Source organism: Homalodisca vitripennis, chromosome 3 (assembly GCF_021130785.1).
Source record: "Homalodisca vitripennis isolate AUS2020 chromosome 3, UT_GWSS_2.1, whole genome shotgun sequence".
Lineage (NCBI taxonomy): Eukaryota > Metazoa > Arthropoda > Insecta > Hemiptera > Cicadellidae > Homalodisca > Homalodisca vitripennis.
This window is the reverse complement of record NC_060209.1, coordinates 25,201,105-25,222,174: the sequence shown is the minus strand read 5'-3', so window position 1 is coordinate 25,222,174 and position 21,070 is coordinate 25,201,105.

Below are 21,070 nucleotides of genomic sequence, written 5' to 3'. Positions count from 1 at the left end.
TGGTTGTTGTCCAAAGCGTTAATATTGAAATCGCCCATCAGGACGAAGTCAAGGTCATGGTGAGTCAGGTCCATCAACAAGGATTCTAATTTTGAAAAAAAAATATGTCTTCGTTTCCACTGGGAGACCTATAGATGCCGATGACGACCAATTTTGAATTTTGGGTTTGAAGTTTAATGCCGGCTGCTTCAAAATGTTTATCTTCCGTTTCTTTCATCGTATACGTAACTGAAGTGAAACTTTGTTTCAAAAAAATTGCAACACCCCCACCTTTAGAATAATGACGGCAATATGAATTGGCCAATTTAAAATTTTGAATTTTGCATAGCTCAATGTTTTTATTGTTAAAACCGTTTTCGGTTACAACAAGTAGATCTGTCTTTAGATCTTCACACATGAGCTGGATTTCTTCCAATTTATTCGTTGCGAATTGGGCGTTTTGGTGGAGCAGCCTTAATACAAATTGATTTTGAAATTTTGTATTTGTTTCGCCAATTTGGATTGAGTGTATCAACTTTGCTCGTCGCCTTGAAATGGGGTCCCTAAAAAACATGAGGAACTTCCGTCATCAGAGAGTGGGTCTGCTGTTGTCGTGATGGTGTTTGGAGGTTGGAAGCCTCCGATGGAGGAGTCTGCAGGTCAGCTGGACTTGGGCTCAGCATGTCCAGTTCTGGCGGCAGCGAACGTGGCGCTTGAGTCGATTTTTGTCCTCCATCGGATCGAACGCAAGTCAACAGCAGACGCGCGAGGACTTTCTTCCCACGAAACGTAAGATGCATCCCATGCCTTGTAAAATGCTGTCTTGAGATGCCAGCGAAATCGAAAAAGTCGACACGGGGATGTCTCTCACATAGCTCCTCGATATATGCATTTACCAGGAGAATGCGCTGGTTGATAGGATGGCATGGTGGCAAGTCATGGCGGTGCGGAAGGGAAGCGATAATAATCCTAGAGGAAGACCCCAAAAGGTTCACCAAGCGTCCTTCAAGATGCTCGTAGATGACTTTATCACCTCCCTCCGCCACATCGTTGGTGGCGGCGATTAATATAACACAGGATCCCGAAGATAATGTACCACCGGATCCAACCGTTAGCAAGCCAGCTCCTGGTTTGCAAAACCCCAGAACTTTAGTTGATGGTTGCACCAAGGCTCCAAGGATTCCTGCCAGGTGACGGCCGTGGCTATCGCTTTCTATCTGGATGACAGGGTAACTGAGGGACTCCTTACTGTCCGTATCCACCGCAGGAGTTGTTCTCGTAGAGACTTGAGCTAAGCAATTAGCTTGAGATCCGGACTTTCTCTTTTTCTTCCTATTTTTCCTTTTCTTGATTTGAACAGATTTTGTATGCTCTTTATTCATTTCTGATTTTAACTCCCGCGAGTCGATTGCCAACGGCTCAAACCTGTTGCTGACCGATATTGTGCGGCCTCCACCAACGACAGTCGTCCACGTATTCTCGACAGTAGTTCCTCCACACTCATAGGACTTGACTGCGGCTCGCAAACTCCGCACCTCAGCCTCAAGAACCTCGATGGTAGTTCTCAGACTATCGACGACACTACGAATCGCAGAGCAGTTTTCTTTCACGCATATTGCAGATTCTGAAAAGTCACATTGCACGGCGCAGTCAGTCGTGGGTGCACACTTCGATACCTCAAGGCGTGATTTCGGGGCAAAGAGTTGGTCCGTAAACTGCATCAGCCGTATGTCTGACTCGATGGAGTGGTCGAGTACAAGTTCCTCTTCCAATCGCGTCACCTCGTCCTTAAGATTGGCATTTTCTGCCATCAAGGTTGCTGACACGTGCGAGGTGAGTGGGGTCGAGAAGCAAACGGACGGCGCGGACGACACGGCAGACAGAGTCATCGAGGCATCCTCCTTCGGAAAGCCTGCGGGAGACGCGTGCAGCCCGAAAATCTCCTGGGACGCAGGAGTCTCCACATACAGCTCTAGCGACTCAGTCGGCAACGGATCGTCAACGACAAGCGCGGGTGGTGCGACAGATGATAAGTGATAAGTGTTGTACCCGCTACACAGCGCCATTGGCAAAAATTTAATGTTTGCAGCTTAAATTATACAAATATTTGACCTCACAAGAATTTCTAAAAACAGTTTGTAACATACAATAATTATGTAATAACTTGTTTTTTATATCATGCTGGTTTACAATGAATGGTTTACCAACGACAGTCGTCCACGTATTCTCGACAGTAGTTCCTCCACACTCATAGGACTTGACTGCGGCTCGCAAACTCCGCACCCCAGGCTCAAGAACCTCGATGGTAGTTCTCAGACTATCGACGACACTACGAATCGCAGAGCAGTTTTCTTTCACGCATATTGCAGATTCTGAAAAGTCACATTGCACGGCGCAGTCAGTCGTGGGTGCACACTTCGATACCTCAAGGCGTGATTTCGGGGCAAAGAGTTGGTCCGTAAACTGCATCAGCCGTATGTCTGACTCGATGGAGTGGTCGAGTACACGTTTGAGTTCCTCTTCCAATCGCGTCACCTCGTCCTTAAGATTGGCATTTTCTGCCATCAAGGTTGCTGACACGTGCGAGGTGAGTGGGGTCGAGAAGCAAACGGACGGCGCGGACGACACGGCAGACAGAGTCATCGAGGCATCCTCCTTCGGAAAGCCTGCGGGAGACGCGTGCAGCCCGAAAATCTCCTGGGACGCAGGAGTCTCCACATACAGCTCTAGCGACTCAGTCGGCAACGGATCGTCAACGACAAGCGCGGGTGGTGCGACAGATGATAAGTGATAAGTGTTGTACCCGCTACACAGCGCCATTGGCAAAAATTTAATGTTTGCAGCTTAAATTATACAAATATTTGACCTCACAAGAATTTCTAAAAACAGTTTGTAACATACAATAATTATGTAATAACTTGTTTTTTATATCATGCTGGTTTACAATGAAAATGCTGAAACTGTACAAACTAGAGAAGCAAATACTAAAATAGGTACCAACCTAACCTAGGTTAGGTTTTATATTTATCTTAACTCAATCGGAAACATTTGTGCGTTCTGATTTCAAACTTCGCTCCAGTGGTTCTTAATAGTTGAGGTACTCAATTGGCTGAGCGTTAGCAAAGCCTATCACTCGAGAGGCTGGAAATATTTTTTTATTTTCATATCTGTATGTCAGTCCGCACAATATCTCGAAAACAATCTGACCTGTAGACTTGAAAGTTTCCATGAAATTTCATTTCTGTTTAAGCAACATTGATTTAAATAATGGCGCTTGTCACTTGTTACCAAATATTTTTACACTGGTATTATGGCATGCTTTAAAAATATTTACTATATCAAATGATTTAAAAGGAAAACAAACATTAATATAATTTAAATAACGTTCGTATTATAGTTTTGACTTTACGTACAGTAATGTACGTGATATGTATTAAATGTTTAATTAATTTATGTTACTTGATGAAGGATTTAAGATGAAATTTAATACTATTTTATCCATTTACAGACATTAAAAATGATTTTGTTAGCACACACACAAAAACACACTAATACAGAAGATTATTTCAATTCACTCATATACACTAATACAATTTATATATGAATTTAACATATAAAAAGACATTCACTCACATATAAGAAGAATTTTGGAACATTACATAATATTTGAACTATTAGTTAATATTATCAAACTATGTTTATTTGAAACTATCCTTATTTACATTCCAATTTGAGAACTTAACACACACACACACACGTCACACAATTAGTAAACTTATTAGTTTCACGGATCAGTCGTAAGTAATAATGTTAATGTGTTTGAATCAATACTGGAGGAATGCTAAGATTAGAACTTTTGAAAAAGAAACTAAAGATTCACCATGATGCAAAGTCAAATCCCTTATTCTTAATTCATATTGCAAAACATTAAACTCTTAAATTTCAATACTAAAAATGCATTGAAAATTGGATACATTATATCATAATATGACCAATCACTTTGATAATGGTAACTATAACAATATTACACATGAATTTTATATTTAAAAAATAACTTCATTGCGTAACTTGGGATATTTTAAAATTTATTCAAAGACTCTTCAGTTTTCATTAGTTTGATTTTAAGATAGTTTAATTTTATTAAGTGACTGAGATGTTCTTCAATGTACTGGAGTATTACTGATTATCTTAAAGAGTTCAACATGCGAAAAAGGTACGACTACACATCAAGATACTGAAGAGCTTCAAGAACTTTACTCACGTAAAATACTCGAACAATCAGCTACCAATGATGTAAATTATTTAAATTATGATTATGGCGATATATAATAAAATGTGATATAATTTGACCATGGAAATTTTAGCCAAGTAAACTGTAAAATGTATACGACTAAAATGTGGTGAGTAATGAACATATTATCGTTCCTTAGAATAATCAATTTATTTAATATGATTCATTAATCGATTAATTGAAGAATATCTCCAAATCTTATCACCAATATTTATTGCTTATCAAGATTGATTTTATTACAGGATAAAAGACTTCGAATAGCCGAACAACACCAATGGTAATTGTTTATACACCACGAGCTAAGGCGATAGAAAACACGAAAATTTAAAATGGCTATTTTATTGTCACAATTTAAATTAATTCTTTGTTTAATATTTTTTATTGGTGATGAAAAGTTTGAAAGGATAATAGAATTTAGGACATTTGTCATCGTTATATGTTACAAAATGTATAAAAAAACGTGTTATAAATTACGTGTTATACATTTTGTAACATACACGTTTTATACATTTTGAAGTTATACGAAGTTCGTTCAAACTAACCTATAAACGTTTTGAACTTACACTGATTCACTATAGAGCACTGTTCACCTTTATAAAGGAGTGTTAAAGTATTTAGAATAAACCATGCTAATAGACATAACACCCAATAACACGTTGCAAATATAACAAATTAACCGTACGTTTGAAACGTTCAACTCATATCCTTATGTTAAGTATGGTACAACCAGGTACAACCGATGCAGGTTGCTTTGTAATTTGTATATACAGTAGTACACGATCTTCACTGGGAGAAGCGCTAGTTGTCATCAGTCCTATACACGGTTGCCAGGTAGTTTTAGTTAGTACGGTGCCAGGTCTTTTACACTACTAATCGTTGACTCAACGATTCTTTCTGAGAAAATAACAAATAAGACAGAGTCATTTAGTCTACAGCTCGTTGAGACAACGACCCTATTTTGGATATTTTAAGATTTTCTACATAGGTCCGTTGTGACAACGACCCAGTAAAATGAATGAAAAGGGTCAATTTACTCAACTGGGTTCGTAGCAACAACGCCACTTTTGCCTGTTTAGTTGAATATTTCAAAGATGGGTCGTTGTCTCAACGACCCCTAAAATTATATTAAATGCTTATATTGAGAGAACCAGGTCATTTACTCAACCATTCTTTGTGTCAACGGACCAAAATGGAGAAATGTATAAGCAATGTGAAGAAGGGTCGTACGTAGCGACAACAACCCATTTTTCAACTAAATGGATAAAATATAGTAAGAGGGTCGTTGAGACAACGACCTACTTTAAACTGTTCAGAGGTTCTTTTAGTCTACTAGGGTCTATGTGTCAACTGCGTGCTGCCGGACAATGTGGCGAGATGTTGCCGGCGCCAACAGTCGTACGGCGCTGAATGTTGCGCTCGTATTGATGTAGCGTACATTATTCTCTTGCCACTATACATTTACAAATGTTATAATTTGTATTTTATGTATTGTTATGTTTTGTATTTATTTTTAAAACTATATTAATATAAACCCCTTTTATTACAGATATACTTTATAAGCAGTAATGATAACACATTACCAAGTAAGAGAGATAAAAATGGAATACAAATAAATATAAAAAATGGAAATTGTAACGATAAATAGCAATTCTAAATATCAAGAATATAGATCAAATTAATAATAGTAGATAAAAATTACATATAATTTTTGAAAGCAATCAGTAATTATTTAGCTTATATAAAATGAATTATTAAAAAACGTAAATGTTCATAATTTAAAAACTTACATTACATGCTTTACGAATTAGTTTGATTCTCTATATAAAGTATACAATTCATGTCAAATAAATATATCATTTTGTTAAATTAGTTTATTTGTAATATTTAAATAAATAAATAGAATTTTAGTGCTGTTCACAGCAAAATTGTTCTTTTATTTTTTCGTTCACTCCTCTTCTAATTTCAATACGTTATTAACTCTATCTATATCTCTTAATTTATGAATAATTTACTTTGTGGATTGAATAAAGTTGATAATTGAAGTTTTGTAAATGCTTCTAATGCCTGCACGGAATATTGATATATACATGTTCATACACATTTATGCTTATTAATAATGTTTTGAGGTGAAAAAGAAGTCATGAAGAGTTTCTTTTAGAGGATTAAGATTTAATATATTAAGATATAATCGTATCTAGTAGTCTAAGGAGAATCTTAACTGTAAGAATAGGTTAAGTAGCTACATCATTTAACCATTCTTCATTGTAGAAAATGAATTAAATGAGGAGAATTACATATCGAACTATGCCGACAAAACGTGTCGCCAATACATCTTTTAAAAAGGAGAATTGAAAATAATCCCTATAAAGTTATATGCTAAATGTATGAGAATGTGACTAAAAATGAATTATGGAAGCTAAAAATATGTTTAAAAGTTACGTCATAAAAACTTCTTTTTCCGTTTCAAACCACCATATAGAAATCATGTGGTAAAAATGTTATTATAATTTTTAAAATGCCCTTCTAGCATTTTGTTATTCTTCTTTGCTAGTTTGTGATTCTCTAGCATTAAGCTCTTAAAATTATGATTCGATGTAATCCCTGGGGTTTATTATTTGGTTTGTCAGTTTATAGTTAAATTAAAAGATATAAATACTAAATACTATTTATTATTTTCAAATCACCTGAGATCTAACCATATACTTAGTCTAAAGAACAAATAATTAAAGAATTACGACATGTTTTATATATTACCGTTCCAGCTTTAATTAAGGGCTCTGTACTACAAGAGTCCACTGCAAAAGGGCTATGGACTTAGACCTCAGTATTCTACCCATTGACCTGAAATTATTTATTAACAATTCATTAATAGTGGAATCTTTGAAAACTGTGTGAAGCAAAGCAAAATTTCAATTATTTTAATAGTGCAAATAGAAATGTTTCACTTCCGACTTCAGAATTCTAAAAATCTTTTACTTTCACATGTAATTAGTGTAAAATGAATTTATAACGTGGAATTTTCTTTCATAACACCATTTATGTCGGAAATGCCTGCTTTGCCATTAAAAAGGATGTATAAGTGACGCATCTGTCATGCGAGCAAAATTGCGTGTGAATCTAAGGGTATCAGTGAGGGTAGCTAGTGTTACATGCAACCAATTGTACTCATATGAGGAGTCGGGGGAAAAACGATGAAGGTGCAGTTTTTTTACAATTTGAGTTAGACACGGGAAGTTGTAGGTTGAAGGCAATAGAATGTTGTTAACGAGACTTTGGCGCTAAAACAGTGAGGGTGCAAAGATATTAGCAGTTGAAAATATCCATGCAAGCGGGAATAATGATAAACGTGGTCGGCTCAGGCGCTAGTAACGATGAACGTTCCATCTCACTGCTCCCCACTCCACCTCCTCTATCAGCTGTTTATTGTTTCTGCAGACGATCCTGATGTGGACAGGAAACTCCAGTAGCCGGTGCTTGCCATTATAGTGTGTTTAGCTGTATTTTTGCTTGGTTTTCATTGTGGGAGGCAGTTGTTTAAATGTGCGTATGAGTGCCAGTTTAAAACTGAGTGGTGTGCTGAGTTGTTTATAGTTAACCCTTAATGGATGAAGAAGGTGCTGTTCCGGACAAAACAAAAGCTAAAAAAGGCAGAGTCTAGGAAGAGTGAGCGTTGCTACAAGAAAATGAGGAACCATACCCATGAAAAACAGGTGAAAACTGTAATTGTAAGGTATTTTGTTTGCTTTAGTAATACAACTGAAGACGAACGTAAGAAGATTATTTTGGACTTTAATGGCCTAGAAAATCGAGATAGCCAAAACATTCATTTAAAGCGTTTAATTACTTGCAATTTAGTGAAGCAAAGAAGAAGAAACAGGACAGACGCAAAAAAACATAAACTTCACTCTTACGCATATCGTTATAAATTACGTGTGACACGTGATAACGAAATGATCGAGGTTCCTGTGTGCTACAAAGGGTTTCTTGCTATGCCCCAAGGCTCCTACAGACGATACAGCAACAACTGACCGAATTCGGGAAAGTATTACCCAGATAAACGAGGTAAACACTTGAATAGGCCTCACACCTTGCCGGAGGAAGTTAACCCAATAAGATCCATGAACACATTCAGTCTCTCAGGGAGAGAAAGGCTCATTATTCTCTCAAAAAGACTAAACAATATCTATTTGCCTGATGAATTAAACATTACTAAGCTTCATGAATTGTATAATGGAAAAGTATCACCGAATTTTCCAGCCTCTATGATACTTATCGCAAGATTTTTGGGACAAACTACAATTTTTCTTTTGGTTATCCCCGTTCGGATACTTGTAGGTCGTTGTGATGGGTTAAATGCCGAGATAGAGATAGTAAAAAAAAGAACTAATGAAAAGTAATTGCCCTAAACGTTGCTGACCTTAATAAAAAATTGTGTGAAGTTCAACGTGATCTAGAGTTACATAAAAGAAAAGGCGATACATTTATATGAACGAAAGAAAAACTGCAGAATAAGGTGCTCAAAACTTGCAGAGGAGGAAGCTATCACACGCTAGATTATCAGAAAAACTTATCAGTTTCCAAATATTGCGACAAATACTATGTATTATAAGAGGCAACTTACTGTGCATTTATTCAACATTCATATCCTGTCTACAGGTGATTCTTTTCTTTTATGTTTATGACCAAACAGTTGCTAAGAGAGTCTCAAATGATGTTACATACTTGCTTCATAATTTCATACTTGAACAACTCTCTCCCAGCGTAAAAACTCTTCACATATTTTGTGATTCGTGCGCTGGACAGAACAAGAACAGTACTCTACTTCAATACCTTCACTACATTTTCACTACATCAAACGTTTAAAATCCGTGACTTTAACATTCCCAGAGCGATGACATTTCGTACATGGAATGCGACCGCAACATGACTTTAATTCCAAAGAAACAAATTGCGGAATTGCCTAAAGACACTTACAAACATAATAAGAGAGGCTAGGGCTAAACGAAGTTCCGTTCAGAGTCATGGAGTGTGAGCGCACTATGTTTAAGGATTGGGACCCACCTTCTTCAAAACCAATAATGAATATGCAAAAAAACTTGCTATGCGAACGCACCCTATAAAAGGAGCTGAAAGTTGAAACGGATCACTTCAGAACGATAAGTCACAGGTCCTCCTATAACGGATACTGGGAATCTTCCATTTTCATTGCTACAAAGAGGACTTTGAAGAAGAAAACAGAAGAAGAAGCAGAAGCTTTGTCTACAGGAGAGTTCTTTCTGCCGAGCAATGCCTATGATGCAAGGCTCCTACTTCCAGAGGCCAATGGAGAGATTTGCAGGTAATACTTCACATTACTAGGCATATTAATGTGCTTATTTTTATGTTTTATAACGTAGAAATAACTTATGCAATCGTACATCCTGACCCAAATTTACAAAAAAGCAAACGAGCCATAGAATACTCCTGAACACTGTGGGTTTGAAAACTAAAATAAAACTTTTTAAATGAGTTTTGTGATTTAACTTTTCATCATTTTCAAAATTAACTCCTATACGATATAAACTTGTGTTTGCACAAATATGTTCCTTTTACAGGACCTAACTCCGTTCCTGACAGTACTGAAGCGAGAGAGTTCTACCGTAACTTGCCCCACGGAAACGTGATTGACGAAGACGAATGAAGTTGATGTCTGATGAAAAGCAGTTTAGGGACTATTAAAATAAGTTTTTTCATTTATAAAAACTGTAATGTTAACTTTGAAACATGAACTAAGTACTCAATAAAAGGCTATTAGATTGTAATCTGTTGTTAATATTTTCCTGCTAAATTGATGCACCTTCATCATTTTATCCGCAAAAATTATTGTACCTTCATAATTTTTTTCCCATTAAAAAAGTAACAAATTTTTACTAAAAAATTTAATTAAAAGATTACGTTTTTAAAACATTAAAATGATGTACTTACTTCTTATAAGTATCTAATATTGGTGATAATAACTAATTATTACAATTTTTACATCTATCAGAATAGATTTCCTGAAGAGTTCTAAAATCAATATATCATTTTCCTGAGATTCAAAGAACATTACACCTTCATTCGGGGGTTTCCCCTCCGACTCCTCATATTTTAATAACAGCCACTAAACGTGAAATTGTTAAAAGATAACTAGCATAAATAACAAATAAAATATATTAATTGACAACAACAATTAACATTAAGTATTGAGTATTGATACAATTGTATCACTTAAATTATTTGAAAAAATGCAGTAATAAGTATTGAGCCTTCTTAAACCGTTACATACATATGCGGTTATTTTAGTAATTGAGCAGGTGAAAAACACGTTTTGGTGTGTATAATTTAGTCAGTAGGTTTTTATTTCAGTCAATGCAATTTAGTAATACAAATAAAGCGAATTTCTCTCTCATCAACTACGAAGTAGACAAATATCTGGCTATATCTCGCCCATACCCGTTATTCGACCAGCTTCCCGAACGTTAAAATATTAATTTTAGAAGTACGGTTTTCAATCAATATTTTTCTAATTACATTCTCTTTAAATTAGATCATGTTACTTCCCTTGATACACTCGTCATTTCCATACACAATCACCAAAATGTTAAAATTTGTACGTTTAAAAGTTATAATTTTAATGTTTTGTACTTTAAATTATTTTATTTTTTTACGAATTGAAAAACACTACATATATACAGCATGTTCAGCATATTTTATGAAAAATGTTTTAAATATAACTAAACCTATAGTATTATGTAAAGAAAAGAAGTTAGAAAAATGGCTAGAAGACGAAAATATCCCTCAATAACATAAAATTTAAAATTATTACCTTTAACACCAGTTTTAACTTACTCTCTGCAGTTCCCTCGACAGTAGTAAAAAAGTTGACTAAATAGATACACATTTCAAATATTTTTGTTTTTAATGTTGCAATGTTAAAGGCGTTTTAAACAAATAACTTTTCCTTTCTTAAAAATTTTACTGTTAATAACTATATAAACTAATTATTGTCAGATAGTACATATAAATTATTTTTATTTCAATATTTAATCGAAAATAACAAGTGTTTGTTTATAAAAAAAAGCTCATGCTAATGGCTAGTTTGTGAAAATGCTTATGTCTGCAGTTTGGAAAGTATGTATTAAACAGAGGTACACATTAATTTAATACTAACAAGTAATCCGTTATACTTTTCAAAATAGACTCTGTTATCATTCGCAAACAATATTGTAAATAACATGACAATAATACATCGACTTAAGAGAAAAATTCCTGACAGATGATCCATATTTTTTAGAATTAGTACCCATAATTAAATGGCAGTACCATTACAACCAAAATTTTATATAGTCTGGTAGGCATGTCAGTACTTATAACGATTATACAGCTACTATGTACCACTTGTTCATTACAGAATATACATTTGGCTTCGTTTGGTAGTCTAAATTTTTCAAGTGGTCCCAGAAGAAATAGTCTAGAGGATTTGAAGTTAGGAGATCTTGCTGGCCATTCCACAGTTCCCCTTCGACCTATCCACCTTCTTCGGAAAGTATTGTCAAAATATTGTCGCACATTCCGGCCATAATGTGGAGGTGCACCATCTTGTTTGTAACCAAATGTTGCCGGGTCTCCTGTCCAAACATGTGCAGGCATAGTCTGATTGACAAGCATTTCTAAATATTTTCAGTGTTTAAATTTCCATCAATTATGAACGTTTCAACTAACGTGGTGTTAATTTGATTATTCCTGCCAAAATACAACATTTTTACGGATATTATATTATGTATGAGCTTCAATATACCAATGTGGATTTACATCGGACCAATACCGAAAGTTATGCCTATTTACAGTACGATTGCTTATGAATGTGGCCTCATCACTAAACAATATTCTGTTTAGTAGTTCCCGGTTCCGTGTCTAGTTTATTCATCATATTTGCAACAAAACTCACTCACGATCAAAGTCATCTTCAAAGTCAAGCTCTTGTAATAATTGAACTTTAAAAGGTTTTTTTTATTCCCGACGAGGATTTGTTTTTTGCAACATTATGCTGTTCCCAAAAGATAAATGGGGATTTTCTACGTAATATTGCATTACATCTAATCTTTTAAAACTTCATGAATTGTGGGGAGCCTATCTGAACTTGGCCAGTTTTTAAACACCATGTGCCTCATTCAAGCGGTGTACTATCCTCGCCACTTCACACTTTGTAATAGGAATGATGCGGTCTGGAAACTCATCACTGAATAGGTTTACAACATCACTATATGATCTCAAACGATCTCATCATCAAAACAGTCACCCTCTATATCAAACTCTGAAAATTCTATGCTGATAGAAATAAAACAAACACCTACAATAAATAGGTCTAAGTTGACGTGGGTTCGTTATTTTAAGGATAACATCCCAAACGTAGTGTTGAAATGTGAAATATAAACAGCTGAGCATTGATGGACAGCTGAGCGTACGTTGGCAGTGCTTGCGATTGCATTTTGTAATGTTGTGTTGTGTGTCGATGTGGTATTGAATAAAATGTCTTTAACAATTATTGATATTCTGGTCGTTGGTGACATGACTGACAGCCAGATAACATACAGAAAGAAATTTTTACATCCCCCTGACATACAGAAATCAGTGTGCCAGTCAGGATACAACTAAATGACAGGATACAATGACGCTCAGCCGAAAAGCATGAGTATACATGCGCCGAAATGGAGCTCCTTCTTGTCTATGTATAAATGAAGATTCATATAAAATTTAAAGCATACAAAAAATATATTTTTAGAAATATCATGCGGATGGATAGGGTACTTGTTGTTACCATGGCACATCTAAAAAATTTCACATGACTGTACACAGTTTGCTTACAAATTTATTTCTTCAGCGATTTTTCCCGTCACTGTACGGTTAACCGCAATAGCAATTTAAAAGTAATCGCTATAAATCAATAACCATATTTAAGTCAATTCGTTTTCGATATATTGTGTGGTCATACAGACATACAGAAATTACATTTTTCGTCTTTCTTAGATGAGTGGCTTCGGCACTCTCAATCGAATTCCTCATAGTGCATGTTTGGAGCTTTAGTTGTCAAAATCTAGTATTAGTGTTTTCATTATAACTTTAATTTGAACGTTGGGTAACGTGGTTTGATTAACCATTTAATAATAATTAGAAACCTCAACTTGTTTCCGACAGAAGTAGAAATATGAATGACAGTTACATTAATTTCAGTTTATGTACATAATTGAAATATATTTTGAATACATAAGCAAGAAATGGGAATCATAACCAGAAATGTATGTCTTAAAATAATATTTCTTATATTTTATAAATACAACTGTTACCAGACTTTAAATCTAGTTCAATAATATACACGTATAATAAACAAAATATTTACATATAATACTTATACAAAGTATTTAGGTACCCTTATACCAGATTTTAGGACTAAACTCGGCACAGACGCAGCGCCTTCATGCCTACCGGGCCAGAAGTTGACTGATTGACCCTGTTTCGTTTTTAAATTGCTTGTTTGGGACGGAGGGGCGTTGAGACAACGATCAGTTGAGTAAACGCCCTAGAATGTCTTATTTTGAGGTTAGATGCATTATAGGGTCTTTGCGTCCAACGACCCCTTCATGCATATATTTCAACTTATTCTGAAACTAGGTTGTTGATTCTACGAACCTTTTTCTACTTTTCAACTTTTAATTTATATTTGGGCCGATGATACAAAGATCCGTAGTGTAAACGGCCCAATTTAATGAATTAGATAAAAAATATGGAAAAAAAGGTGTCGTTGTGTCAACGAACCCATTTGTAGTTCTATCCTTATATTCTGCATATGGGGTCGTTGTGACAAAGAACCTTTTGATTGAAATTTTAGTTTTCTTTGTAAATCGGGTCGTTGTCACAACGCTTCTTAGAGTAAAAGACCCTCTTTTATTTGTTATTTTTTCAGAAAGGGTCGTTGAGTCAACGATTAGTAGTGTAAAAGACCCAACACTAATATTGCCAAATATAAAAATAGGGTCGTTGAGACAACGATTCGTAGAGTAAAAGAGCTGCCCCCGTTAGTACCGTTAGAAAGCGCTGCTTTATCATCAATTGCTGTGAAATGTTACGTTATAAAATAACTGTAAATAAACTCTAATGACTTAATGTGGCCTATTTAAAGATTTATATAATAGATAAAATTACATTTTTCACTTTCGCTTTCATTGTCTTATTTTAAAATAACGAAACAAAAAAATATAAACTACCTTATGTATGTGAACATCTCGTTCTTGAAAAAATATCATAACCTAAATACTATTTCGTAGTATTCCTTTAGTATAGCAAGTACACAAGGTTATTTATTACTATTATTTGAAAGCTACTTAGTCTTATGTGACCAGGTGACTAATTTTATATATATATATATATATATATATATATATATATATATATATATATATATATATAGTATTTCACTTATTTAAATGAAAAACGAAGATATAAATCTGCTATATTTCGTGGGATTTGATGCCCGCATCTTCAGGAAGCAAAATACAAATATCAAAAGAACAACGACTGACAAAACAGTTTTACCTAGTGTTTTCTAGTCCGCTATTTTCTTCGAATTGTTTGTTCAAAAGTTTTATTTAAGTGTTTTTAATTATTGTTTTTAACTTTTTACCGTGTTTAGATTGTATTTGTTTGATTAATTCACAAGATTCGTTCACACAAGAAATTTGATGTTCAATTCAAATATTGTAAACAAAGGCTTAACCTAAAATGTTTTTAAACCTACTCCTACCGCTATGACAGCCAGCCAGGCTAATGAATTGTTCCCGCTCGGACAAAGTTCGACGTTAGACATGAATGAAATGCTAACTGTTCCTCTTCCCCGATAACAACAACGACTTCGTGAATCCAAAAAAGCGACATATTACTAAAACTGCAAATGCTTCTCCACCTCCTAAGAAGTACTACCTCGATGTGAGTGAGATTCATTCAAAAAACCAATTCAAGATACTTGAACCAACCCATACCAATGTTGCAGATCATAGCTACTGTCTTCCTTCCTCACAACAAGGACATGAAATGGAACAAGGATCTCCTGATGATATAAAGAAAAATAAATCACGATCTAAGATCCCACCAATATTTTTGCGTGACGTAAATAACCACCAAGAAATAATAAAAGGATATTAAGTGTAATGTAATATCAAGTTTCACAACTGAAATCAAAGCTAAATCGATCAAGATAAACCTAACAGAAATAAATGACTACAGGAAACTAACTAACTTTTATGAAACAAATCAAGTAAAGTTTTTTCACGTTTAAACCTTCCCAGGACAAAAACCTTGAAGTGATCATTCGTAATGTTCCCTACTCTCTAACTGACGAAGAAATCAATCAAGAGTTATGTGACATGGGTTACCCGACCATTAAAGTATCAAGATTGTTCAACAAAAACAAAAGTCCAATGCCACTCTGTTTTGTAGAGCTGGAGAATTCGGAAAGTGGTCGTGATATTATGAACCTTGAACAATTGTTTCACGCCATAGTTAAAGTGGAAATTAAAAGGAAGTCAAAAAACATCCCTACAGTGTCTGAGATGCCAAGACTTTGGTCACACAAAAAACTTCTGCAAACTGGACCCTCGCTGTGTGCGGTGCTCGGGATCCCATCTCTATTCAGACTGCCCGTCAGTAAAGAAACCAAACCAGTGTGTGTTAACTGCGGCGAGGAACATACTTCAAATTACAGGAGGTGTAAATACTACCAGGCATCAAGCAGAAATTGACCGGTCGCAAGAAATCCTCCGTAGGGAACGACCAAGAATCTCGTCCACAAGTTACAACGACACGACCCCGAAAACTCAACGAACCTAGGGAAAACTCAACCAAAATCAATCTCCACCTCGATCTCCATTGAAATATGAACTCCCCCAGCTATGCTGAGGTGGCTCATCCGTCGTACATTCCTTCAACTGCAAACTCCGTAGAGGATCCACAATCTCTGGAAGCAGGTAACATCTCAGGTCTTGATGAAATAATAAGCAATGTAGTAAAAATACTCATACCCCAGTTGAAAAAGGTTATTCAGCAGGTTATTGCTTCTTTCTTTTAAAAATGCCCGTGACTAACAATCAGGCCCCAACTCTCTTTAAAAACTTAATTGTTCTCAATTGGAATGCCAATGGCTTGAAAGACAAAAAACATCTCTTTACAGATTTCCTAGTAAGACATAATATAGACGTTGCATGTGTCACTGAAACTCACTTCCTGCCCAATGATAAATTTAAAATAAGTGGCTATTCTATTTACAGACAGGACCGAGTGGCCTCCTCATGCCTCTGGGGGTGTCCGCAATTTTGATCAAAAGAAACATAAAACACCACGAATTTCTTGCTCCCCAGTTACAAAGTTTAGAAGCTGTTTCCATAAAAATAATTTTACAAAATGGACTCAACTTTTCATTAGTATCAGCATACTTACCTCCTAACAAACGTTTTGTTGATGAAGATTTTAATAGGATTCTCTATAATAATAGTCCTACTATTTTAATGGGAGATCTAAACAGTAAAAACACTTTATGGTGATGTCGCACTAATAACCCAAAGGGTAAATAAATTGAATGACTACTTGATGGCGTACAACTATTAATATATCTGCTCCTGTAGAACCAACATTTTATCCGTGGCAGAGAAACCAGCAACCTGACATATTAGATATTGTTTTTGTTTAATAATTTCAATGAACCGATAGTACAGCAAACCTTATGCGAGTTAACGTCTGACCACTTACCAGTAATTGTAACTTTTTCAATTAAACCCGATTTTACCAATCCTCCATTGAAACTAATAAATGGTAAAGTTGACTGGGCTGTATTTCATAACGAATTAGAAACTAATATTATCTTGCCGAATTGTTTACAGTCTTTCTCGAAGATATTGACAACTGTGTACTACAATTCACTGAGCTGATTAAAAATTCGGTAAAAAAGCAGTCGCAAAACAATCACAAACCATGGTTTTGTCCTAATCGCCCTCCGCAAAGAATTCTTAATTTAATTAAAGAAAAACATGTTTTTAGGAGACGGTGGCAGAGACACAGGCATCCAGAAGATCGCATGCAGCTTAACAGGCTCATCAGGAAAATAAAATCAGAATTAGATATTTTCAAAATTAATGACTATCAGAAATATTTGAGTGAAATAAACCCAGGCGATAGTTCAATGTGGCTGGCAACCAAAAGAATTCTCAGAACGCCTTCTACGATCCCTCCCCTTCAACAAGGCCAGGAGACGTACCAGAGTGACTCTGAAAAATGTGAGGTTTTTGCGAATTATTTTGAAAATTGCTTTTTCCCCTAACCCTAACTGTTAATTTGCAAACTGAAGATGAAGTCAACAGGTTTTTAAATAGCACAATCTTATCTGCTGAGCTTCCCACTCAGTATATCTCAACATCTGAAATTAGAAATGTTATCCAATACCTACCGTTGAGGAAAGCTCCTGGGTATGACTTGATAACAAACTTAATATTAAAAGGAACTCTCCGCCAACAGCCCATCAGCTATTAAAAACTTTATTTAATGCATGCCTACACGTTGGTTACTTTCCTAAATCATGGAAACATGCTGAAGTTATTGTTATCCACAAGCCCGGTAAGCCTGTTAGAAATCCCTCTAGTTACAGACCCATCAGCCTACTACCCACTCTGGCAAAAGTATTTGAAAAGCTAATACAGAAGAGACTATGCAGATTCATTGAAGATGCTCAATGTATTCCTCCCCACCAATTCGGTTTTTAGGGCAAAACATTCTACTACGCAGCAACTTGCGAGGTTAACACAAACAATAGTGCAAGGGTTTGAAAATAAAAGACACTCTGCTGCTGCTTTGTTTCTGGATGTTGCTCAGCCTTTGACAAAGTATGCACAAAGGCCTTCTGTATAAGCTATTTCAAACTGGACTTCCAAATTACTTGCAAAACATCATCGAATCATTTTTTAGAAAACCGGACTTTTTCAGTAAAAATAAATTCTACTCATTCCACTGTTCGACAGATCCGGGCTGGTGTGCCACAAGGCTCAATTTTAGGACCTATCCTGTTTAATATGTTCATGGCATGACCTACCCATTCCAGCTCATTCTACGCTTGCTCTTTTCGCTGATGACACTGCCTTGATTTCCCAACATCAAGACATTGACACAGCAGTGACATGCTTCAGACTGATACAGACCTACTGTTGGATTGGTTCGTTAATTGGAAAATCGCACTTAACCCTCTAAAATGTGAAGCGAAAATATTTTCGCTAAGAAAATTCAATCCCTTAAGGAATATAGAAATTCAAGATAACATCATACCATGGAATGAAAATGACAGAACTGTTAAATATTGGGGTGTCTTATTAGACTCTAAACTTACTTATAAACAGCACATAAATTCAAAATTAAATCAAGCAAACACAAGATTGGCACAAATGTACCCAATTATCAATAAAGAAGATCATCTCTTAAACTTAAATGCGCTCTTTTAATCTACCAAGGAATATTCAAGGTACCCCTCTTAACTTATGCTTGTCCAGTTTGGGGTCCTTGCCTCCATAAATCAAAAAATGAACAAACTTCAAGTATTCCAAAACAAGTTTTTGAGAATAGCAACAAATTCTCCATGGTTTGTTAGAAACCGACAGATTCATAATGAATTAGAAATTCCGACCATCTGTGACTACATCCGAAAAACTAAGTGCTACATTTCTAGAAACTCTGGACCAATCAACAGGTGCTGTCCATTTTTAACATTGGCCAAAGAACTGTCAACAGAAGACTGAAAGCACGTCTTGTTCAAGACATTTTATTATAATTTTGAAACTTCTCACTTTCAAACTATTTTTTTTTTTTATTTTTTTTTTTTTTTTTTTTTTTTTTTTTTTTTTTTTTTTTTTTTTTTCCTTACATTGTTTGTCAAGTACTAATTTTTATATTGTTTATTTTCTGTTAACTGTATTATGTTATAGGGTGTCTCCATTGGAGCAAACCCACTAAATGTTAATATTTCTATGTTCTTCTGTTCTCTATGATTCAAACTTCTGTGTATTAATTATTTACTTGTAGTAATTGAACCAGAAATAAAGCTTTTGAAAAAAAAAAAAAAAAAAAAAAAAAAAGAACAACAAGAAACACAACAAATAGGAAGAATATAACCAAAAATGTAAATACGCAACTAAAACATTCAAAGACCCAGCTGTTATATCATTAATGGCACAGAAGAAAATTTTGAAAAGTTAATTTTATCTTAAATTTAAATCATTTGGGTATTTAGATTATAGAAGTAACTGATGGGCTTTTAATTTTAATCTATTTAAATTTTCTTCAGCACAAGGGAAGACCTTACTAATTCCTTTAAGCTCATAACACTCTTTAATTTTATCTTTTTTTGTGCTCAGCAGCATGTTTGGTTATATTTGGTTATGTATATATTTAAGGTTATATACTTGCTAACTACTGACATGACAGTAACATTCGCATCGCACTTAGTGGTTCGGATCATCTGGCTTATCCGGATAAGCCGGTCTCCTTCACTGCCGCGACCCAGTGCCACAGGTCCACCCATACCTGTCATCGTGTGAACGAGTAAGGATTCTCTTGCAAAGAAGTGAACTAGTAGAGGAAGAAATAACACATCACACAGTTAATGTACATAATGTATCATACATAACATTTAGTGTATTGTTTCCGGGATATGGTAAATGTAAATGTTGAGGGGTTCCTGGTATAACCATCCAAATCCACTTTTGCTAAAATTGAGATTTCCACCCACATGCTAGCAGAATTTTAGATGTACAAGAGCCAAACCACCTATGTATGTATCTACAGCAATAAAAAATTGAGAGCCAAAAGCTGAACCCAACTCCTTTTTATCTCTAATTAGAAGAAGTGAAACAAGCCAGGTTGTCTTATTATGATCTAAATCCCATTTAGGTTGTTTTACCTCTAGAAGAAAGATTGCTTCTATCTAGCCTAGTTCAGTGTACTTAGTTCATTCGTGGAAAGTTATTAGTTTATTGCTAAAATTAACCATTCTGGGTTAATGAGTGCACTAGCTAGGCGCAATGAAGTGTCTAATAAGTTAATTGATTAAAACATAAACAAACGGAATGTGAGTAAAATGAGTGCCAATAAGTTGGACGTTGGCAATGGAAAACAGTCTGGATAAGTTTAGGTGAGTTTTTATTGGGCAATCAACCTTTGCAAAATAGCTCTACGGAGGTGACTTACATACACTGTAAATCATAAACCTGAGAGTAATAGGCCTAAAAGAAAAGCAGATGTACTTCAATCTAAGGTTACTGAGGAAAATATGCATAGTTCATAAGACAGTGATTCAGACTTGGTATACGATTCAGATGCAGATTCAGAGTATTTGCCGACAAACGAGGAGTCTGATAAAGGAAACAAGATTTTAAAACTATCGAGTCACAGAAATGTGATTAATAGAAGGAAGTTCAGAAGGAATTTACTGTAAATTATTCTATTAAAGTTAGATTTACCTGGAATACAGCTTTTATTTGTTTGTGTTAATCACAATAGAGGTTTTTCTGGAATGATATAAAGTTTGTTCGTGCTTTTCTAAAAAGTTTCCAAATTGTGACTAGGGTGGTTTTATTAGGAACCCCTAAATATATGTATCTTAGCAAATTTACTTCAACCATGATCGGGATAAGTATGCCTGATGGGTCTTTAGCAAGAAGCAACCCAAATCCTCATCAGATACCCCATTCTCATATT